This window comes from Carettochelys insculpta, chromosome 7 (assembly GCF_033958435.1).
Source record: "Carettochelys insculpta isolate YL-2023 chromosome 7, ASM3395843v1, whole genome shotgun sequence".
NCBI lineage: Eukaryota > Metazoa > Chordata > Testudines > Carettochelyidae > Carettochelys > Carettochelys insculpta.
The window spans coordinates 31,417,447-31,425,618 of record NC_134143.1 but is presented as its reverse complement, the minus strand read 5'-3'; the positions used below and the strand labels follow the sequence as shown (position 1 = coordinate 31,425,618).

General features: G+C 51.9%; 1 protein-coding gene across 4 annotated transcripts in view; it reads left to right on the top strand.

Moving 5' to 3' along the window:
* Positions 1–2,478: 2,478 nt before the first annotated feature.
* The window catches only part of CHST3 (carbohydrate sulfotransferase 3), a 42,407-nt gene continuing 36,713 nt past the window's right edge, over positions 2,479–8,172 (top strand). For all 4 annotated transcript variants that reach the window (XM_075000251.1, XM_075000247.1, XM_075000250.1 and 1 more), the window contains exon 1: positions 2,479–4,539. The gene's annotated coding sequence lies outside the window, so the exon portion shown is untranslated. The remainder of the gene's footprint in view (positions 4,540–8,172) is intronic.

Sequence of the window (8,172 nt, the reverse complement as noted above, 5' to 3'; positions counted from 1 at the left end):
GAGTTAATGCAGATTGTACTTCCCTCATCCAGCAACCTTGGGACCAGAGTGCTTCCAAAGGAGGGGATTTTCTGGCCGAGTGGAGGTCATGTTCCCAGGCTGCCTGAAGGCGGGCTGCAGGGCTGCTGGCAGGGCTCTGTGCCACAGCTGGATCCCTGCCACATGGCTGCAGGGCTCTTCCCACCCCCATAGGGGTCCCTGTGACTGCAGGGTTTCCAGCAGAACTCAGTGCCAGAGCTTGGCTCCCCTCTGGCTCCCCACCACAGCACTCCTGGTGGGGCTCCCAACTGCGGCTGGGATCCGCACAGTGGGGCTGCCCAAACCCAGCCAGGCTCTCAGTAGTGGGGTCCCCAACCTGGCTCCTTGCCCTGGGGCTGCCAATGGTGCTTCCTTCCAGCAACAGAGCTCCAGCTGCGTGGGGTGCAGCAGAACCATCTGGTGCAGGTGCTCTCTAGTCCAGCAACATCCATTGTCCTCCCAGATGAGGGATGTGTGGGGACAAGGGAGATTGCACCTTATTTGTTTGTGAAGCACTATGCACCCCTCAGAAGCAGGGTTCTATAGATGAGAGATATCGGCGAGGGAGCCGTGTTAGTCTGGATCTTCAAAAACAACACGAAGTCCTGTGGCACCTTATAGACTAACAGATATTTTGGAGCATGAGCTTCTGTGGGTAAAGACCCGCTCCGTCAGACGAGATGATAGATGAGAAGAGGGATACCATTTTTATGAATGAAAATACATTGAGAAGAGACTTGCTCTCAGTATTTCTCCTTTAAGTGAGTTGAAATCTGGCAAGAAGCATGCAGGTTGAAAAGTGAAACACAGCAAGGGCATCCCTCTGACTTGAGGCAACCCGAGCACCGAAAGATTTTGGCTCTCCTCCAACTCCCTAGTGTATCACTACTGTTATTGATAGTACACTAAAAGCCTACACAGGCTATTATGCTCAAATAACGTGTGGTGAATTACAGACCCTCTTCATATTCATTTCAACATTATCATCATCTGAAATCTACTTTAATGAGAATCTTCTTTGACCTCAATATGTAGGCAACAGCCTCTTGTTACAATGGAAATAGTTCAAAAATACAGCAAGCTTGCTTAACTATGTCTGGAAATCACAGATGGATCCTAATGGTGTGCAGTTAATCCAGACAAGCATCATTTTTCACGTGTCTAATCTCATTATCTGCATAGGCCCAATCCTGCAAGGCCTCTGCATAACTCCCACCTGTTTCAATGGGAACACCATATATAAAATGCTTACAGGATCAGACCACATATGTCTTCTGTTCTTTAAATATAAACCTAAAAGGATATATTTGGTCTCTTTCACCCATCACGCCAGGATTCTGTACAAGACTCTCATGGCAGCATAGCTTCCAGGCACACTATTACAGTACCAGAATTTGATCTGGGTTACCATATCTAACTGCAATGTCATCCAATATGAGCATTTTGGCTCCATGGCTTGAACTGAAGATGAAAGAAGCAAAATAATACAATCGGTACTAAACAAGGTGGGTTTGACATGAATGAAGGTGCAAGATCTAAGCAAAAGTAGTCAGGAAGGGGAAAGAAGCCAACCTAAGGAGCAAATGGTTGTTGCAGGATGTGGAAATGTTTTGATACTTCCCTTGTAATACAAAATGCCCTTTTTCTAACATGCCCTTTTCTCATCACCTGAACCCACTTAACAGCCTTCTTTGTGGAAGACTAGTAATGAACTTGTAATAACCAACCAGCACGGACAGATGGAGACTATACCCTGACCTGCAGTATGTGGAGCTTGTTACACACACTCTCCCATTCATGAATAGTGACCGAGAGGTAGCCGTGTTAGTCTGTATTCTATCAAAACAAAAAAGCAGTCATGCAGCACTTTAAAGACTACCACCTAATAAATTATTTTGTTAGTCTTTAAAGTACTACATGACTGCTTTCTCCCACTCGTGTATGCACTCACCAACCCTCTGTATGCAGACACCTGAGTACATGTACAAACTTAAAACAAACCTTCATACATAAGAGCACACTCTTCTTAAAGGGGCACTTGTACACACGCACATGCACACACGCACATTTTTATCAGCCTGACTTGGAATGGAGGCCCTACTCCCAAGAGAAGCAAGGCCACTAGTAAAGTAAGCGAGTCATTCCAAATGAATACCAGTAGAGTAGACCCTTTGTTCCTCACCACATCAGTAGGTGCTTGTATTCTGCATATGCCACACGTGAAACAGAAAAAAATACTTTCAGAATAGTGAAGAGCACTTCAACATATTATTTTGATTATTTGCTCTATTCCTCTGCAAGTCAGACACCTCAGTTACCATGAATCCAACTACAGAGAGCTCACTAAATAAGATTTAAAATGTCTTTTTTTCATACAGAGAAGCACTGCAGCTTTAAAATAAGCTACCTGTTGGCTCTGCAAGGCTAGAAATGAGTGCTGCGACACCCTCGCCCCCCCGCCCCAACCCTCCTGCCATTAGTAAGCAAGCATCTCCCTTTCTCAGAAACTAATAGCTCCCATTTAAGCCTCTGGGATTGCAACATTTTGTATGTACAGAAAAGCTGTAACAGCTCAAGTCTTAATCTCTCTTGTCCTAGGCCTCAGGCTAGAGTACTTTGGCTGGAGGAAGGAGAACATTTTTGTGGCACATGGATTTTTTTTTAAATGGTTGTTGGCAACTGTTGGATGTTAGAACAAATCGGGGAGACAGATTAGTGAGCTGAGAGGATGTCATGCAGCTGGAGGTGGATGACAACTAAGTTTGTCACGTCTGCGCAGTTTATCCCATGGGTGGCACTGCCACATTTAAGGTATATATTACACTCGAAAACACACATTCACATACAGACACGCTCAAATACACACACTTGCATACTCCTGCACACACACACATACAGTTACAACAGCATTTATGTATACATATACAACACAAACATGCTCACAAATACACGTGTACACACAAAACTGCAGATGCATTACTGCCCACACAAATCATTACACAATCTCATTTACAATGAGAAACTGATAACAGCAATTTCAGAAAAGAACCCAATATGTTTTAGGAGCTTGATTAGCTTCCGCATTTGGAGCCAGAAGCTAATTTAAATAGATGCTAGGGAGAGAAAGTGAATTTCCTGATCTCTTGGTGAAGCAGTTTTCCATGGACATTATTTCTTCCTTTCTTTGAAGATCTCACCCCATTGTGGGATTGCATTCAGGTTTACAGGGAAAGGGAGACTGGCAGCAAGTTCTGAAGGGCTTTTACAAAAACCACAGGTACCTGAGGATCCTATGTTCGCCAACTCTGTGGTATCCACCCAGCTGTTCCAAAATAACTGACCCGCTGAATGCCATACAAATCCATTCCATCTCCCAGGTGATCTGAAAGCTGCTTTATGCTTTGCAGGTAGTGTGAATGCTCCAGTGGACTTGCAGACGCGCACACACACGGCTCTGTGGTGTTAGTCCCCTGAAATCTTTTCAATCAGTGATCTGCATGGACACCTTGGAGGGCTAGAACCATAACGTGGCAGCAGCTGGATGTTTTCAAGGAGTGAGTCACACCATCAGTAACTAATAAAAATGCCTCCGAACCTACAGGCTGCATCTAAATGCCCACGAACGGTGGCATGTTAGAAACTGAGATCCGCCGCTGCTCCCTGCGGGCGAGGTGCTACACTAGAGGGGCGCACCTGAGCGGAAGGAAATGTCCCCTGCCCAGAGCGGCTGCTGATCCGAGATCAGCTCCCTGCGCCCCGCTGAGGGAAGGGGCTCTGTGTTCAGACCCGCTGGCTCTGGGCTGGAAACGGGGGGAGGCAGCCGCCCGCAGCTGGGCAAGTCCAACAGAAGAGCCACAATGCAGAAGGGGAAGACTATTGTGGGAGCCGCTCGGCCGCTAACGCAGCGCCCCCGGAAAGCACCGCGAGCCCAGCATGTGCTTCCCTTCCCCCCTGTGCTGGCGGCAGCCAGACGGGCGGCAGGTCCCCCCGCGTGCACAGAGCCCGGCTGCAGCTGCCCGGAACGGGCCTGGCGGGACTCCGACCCCCCTGCTGAAGTCCGCGTCCCGGCGCGTTCCGGAGCGCGGGGCTGCGGGGGGCGCAGCGGTGCGGAGCCATCGCAGCCCGATCCCGGCCCGGCGGCCTGTCCCTGTCCCCACCCCCGGCCGCTGGGCCAGCGCGGAGCGCAGCGCGCCGGCGAGCCCCGAACAAAGCCAACAGAAGGGTCCTTGTTGGCGGGTGGGGGCCGAGAGGCGGGGCGGGAGGCGGCGGCGCTGTCTCCTCCCCCGGCCCGGGCCCGCTGCTGACTTCGGCTCGCCGCCGTCCCGCCTGCCCGCCCGCCCGCTGCGACTTGCTGAGGGCCCGGCCCGGAGCCAGGCGGCGACGAGCTCCTCCACCCGCCCCGCCCCGCCCCGCCCCGCCTGCAGCCCGCGGGCATCCCGCCTGGCCGGGCTGGCTGCGGGGAGCCCAGCGGCGCCGGGAGCGGCGAGCGGACGGTCCCCGGCGCAGCCGGGCCCGGGCAGGGTAAGCCCCGCTCGCGTGCCGGGGGGAGGGGGGCGCTGCTTTGTTCAGGGCCGGGGCCAGGGGCACGTGCCGCGAGGAGGGCCGGGACGACGGCCGGGCTCGGGGGGGACGGCGGGGTCCCACTCCGCAGCACCCACGTGCGCCTGGCGCTCCCGGGGGCCGAGCCGGCCGGGCAGGAGCGAGCGGAGCCCAGCGCCACCCGCCCGCCCGGGCTGTGCCGAGGCCACGCTGCAGCCCCGAGCCGCGGCCCCCGGGGAAGGGGAGGGGCCGGCAGCGGGAGCCTCCAACTTCGGGGACAGCTCGGGAAAACTTGGGGAGGCGGCGGCGGCGGCGGCGGCGGCTCGGCCCGCCGGAGATGCCGGGAACCAGGCGGGGAGCCTCCTTCCCCGGCGGATCTGCCCTGCAGCCGCGCCGCTGGGGGTGAAAGGCCGCTCGCAGCGCCGGGCTGCGAGGCTCGCCATCAGTTACTGGGGCGGCCGGCTCCGAGCCACGCTGGGCTACGCCGGCCGAGGAGCTGGCCCGTGTGCTGTCTTTAAAGATTGACTCGCACCTCCAGAGAGGTGGAAACAAAGGGAGCGGGGGTAGGTCAGGCTCCTTTTGCCCACGGCCTGAAGGCTAGGGAGCTGCAGCTGCCTCAGAAACCCAGGGGTCAGGCTGTCACCACTAATGCAGCATCCAGAGAAAGGTGTAAAACCTCCTTGATGCACCGGTTCCTGCAAGGCATGGAGAGGGGGAGAGATTTCTTCCTGCTCCCGCGGGAAGAGCAGTATCTACGCTGCAGCAGGAGAGCTGGTGCTCCTTGTGACTGTATCCCAGCTGTGCATGCTATTCCTGTTTTGTATCTGAGAGGTAGCCCTGAGTTTGTATCTTCCCCAAACAAAGCAGCAGGCCTGGAGCCAAGGGGGAGCATACACCATTGGAGCTAGTGCCATGAAATGGAACAAACCAGCAGTCATGTCACGCTTTGACTAACAGAATAATTTATTAGGTGAAGACATGGGTCTGCCCCATGAGAGCACCTTACCTAATAAGTTATTTTGTTAGTCTTTAAAGTGCGACATGACTGCTGCTTTGTTCCGTTTCACATCAATAGCTACAACGCTGTATGTTCCCCCCGGCTCTTTACATTCTCCATTTTCTGTCCTGGGCTCCCACACCCATCCACCTCTGCCAGCTCACTTCACTCTTAGTTACAGCATCTTTGCAGGCCCTGCATGGGCTTTGACAGGCCACCTCAGGCGTGCAGCACCCTCTGCTTTTGTCTACACTTACTGGCACCATCCATATACTTCAGCTACGCTCTACATACTTAATGCAGGGTCTCGCATTCGGTAAGGTCACGGGAGCTGCTTTTCTGTCAACTCTGGCTGCTCCCCTCATTTTGGTAGAATACTGGCATTGTCAGGAGTGAGTGCAGAGATCTATTTATTGCATTTATAGCAGACAAATTGACAGCTGGTGGATTGATTGCTTCAGCATCGATCCACTGCATAGTACGGACAAGGCCTCTGATAATTCCTGGGCTTGTCATAAGCAGCTGAGTTTCATGTACCAAAACCCACGTGAGATTTCATTTCATTACTGGCTGCACCTCTGAAAACCAGCACTCTCTGGTCCAGCTCCATCTCTCATCCCTCCTGGACTAGAAGGCCAGGGCAAGAGGGCATCCAAGCTGGCCTCAAAGCAGCCCCACAGAGACAATAGAGCCAGAGGCAGCATCCCCTGACAGCCCTGCAGTGGGCCAGGGCTTGGGGGCTGGCAGCTCCTTGCAGCCCAGCAGAGGGCCAAGGCCCTGGCATCCCTGTAGGGGGCTGGGGCAGAGGAGCTGGCTGTGGCCAACTAGTGGGAGCAGGGCGTTCACCTCCCCTCATCTGGCAAAATCCCTCATCCAGGACCAAGGGCGCTGGACCAGAGAGGTGCAATCTGTACTGGAATTAGCCAGATCTGAACACAGTTTTCCAGGAGAGGAGATTTTGGAGCAGTGTCGCCACACCATATAGCTCTTCTGATTACTCTGTTAAAAACTAAGACAAACGGTCCTGCCCTAACAGTGAGCTGCTGTCCCAGAAAGAGCAATGTGTCCAGCTCCGGAAAATGGGCCTTACTCTAAATATCTTGGAATTGCATCATCTTTCTTGCCAAGCCTGTTTTCTTGCTCAGAGGTGTGGAAAATTCTCCTCACTTATTTTCCTTTCTCCTTCAGGAAGTGGCAGTGCAGACTGGGGCTAAGCACCAGTCCATGTTTCAAAGTTCCATCCAAAGAGTTCCAATACAGAGTTGGCATTGGCATCTCCATCACATTTTGGACATCCGCCACAGTGACGGGAAGCCCTGGCTCCTGTTGACTTAGCCAGTGGCCAAACTCTGAGATGGAGAAACAGACACATAGGTGTATTCTGTCAAGCACATGAGGCTTTTTGTGGATAATTCTTGTTAATAGTCAGAGGGACTTATCCACATAAACCCCTCATTCATCAGCAAGCAAATAGATCTGTACATTTATAAACTACAGGATTTCATCTTGACTTAACCTCCTTTCCCTAAGGGATCAAAGTCCTTTTCTGCATTATTTGTCCTTTCCCCCTACTAATTGGGATGATTTATGGGTGTGGAAGACTATGTTTCCTGGAAATGTGGTATTTGCACCTGGATAGTCATTCCAATTCCCTAGGAGCATAACAGGTTTATTTATTAGCTGGAATTCTCTATTTTTCACAATACTTCCTGTTTCCTGTCCTATCTGCAGGAGCTTGGATAGTGGGATTAGACTAACATAGACTTTGTTTACATAAAACTGGAGCACAGACAGGTCTCATACTAGCCTATTGACCAGGCACAGTACTCAGCACTTTTTTTTGTTCTCAGTGCGGCAATGGTGGGTCGGGGGATTATGAGAAACAGAAAAAGGACATTCCATTCCCGTAGACGCTGGGTGACTGTCTAGCAGGGTATTTTCCCAGTGCGGGAAAGGAGGAGCCTGAGGCATGGGAGAGTTTGAAAGCAATACATGAAGTGCATGTCCTTGAGGAAGAACTTACTGAGCCAAAGACACACACTCCTGGGTCCAAACGTGTCCTGAGGGCAGAGTGGGTAAGAGCGTGCACACAGCACACATTGTAACTTGAGCTATAAGCAGCAGCAGCCAGGCACAACTCATTCCTTCTTTTCATGCACAGATGCTGGGATCTAAGCCAGTAATTCTAAGGCCTCCTCATGGCTCGGCAATGCTCCCAATTGCCCTTTTTGGCCATCTGCAAAGTGAATCTTTCCTGTAACCAAGTAGGCAGCAATTGCCTGTTGGGCTGCAGGGGAGGGGGATGGGGAGAAGAGGGTGCCAGGTGGTGATCTCTCTTACTAACCAGCCTGCAGAATAACTAACTATACACTGCATTGTTCTTTTCCCTTCCAAAAGGATTTCTTGTATCGCACCATTTTAGAGAAGTCCCATGCCTTGGCAATTTCTCCAAGGGCATTTAGGTTTTAAATCCTGTATTAAATGTTCTAGATATATGGAGATACACATCTCGGAGATGGAAGGGACCGCAGGAGGTCATCTAGTCCAGTCCCCCCTGCCCTCTTGGCAGGACCAAGTGCCACCCCTTTTATTTTTAAATCCATTTTGCCTCAGATCCC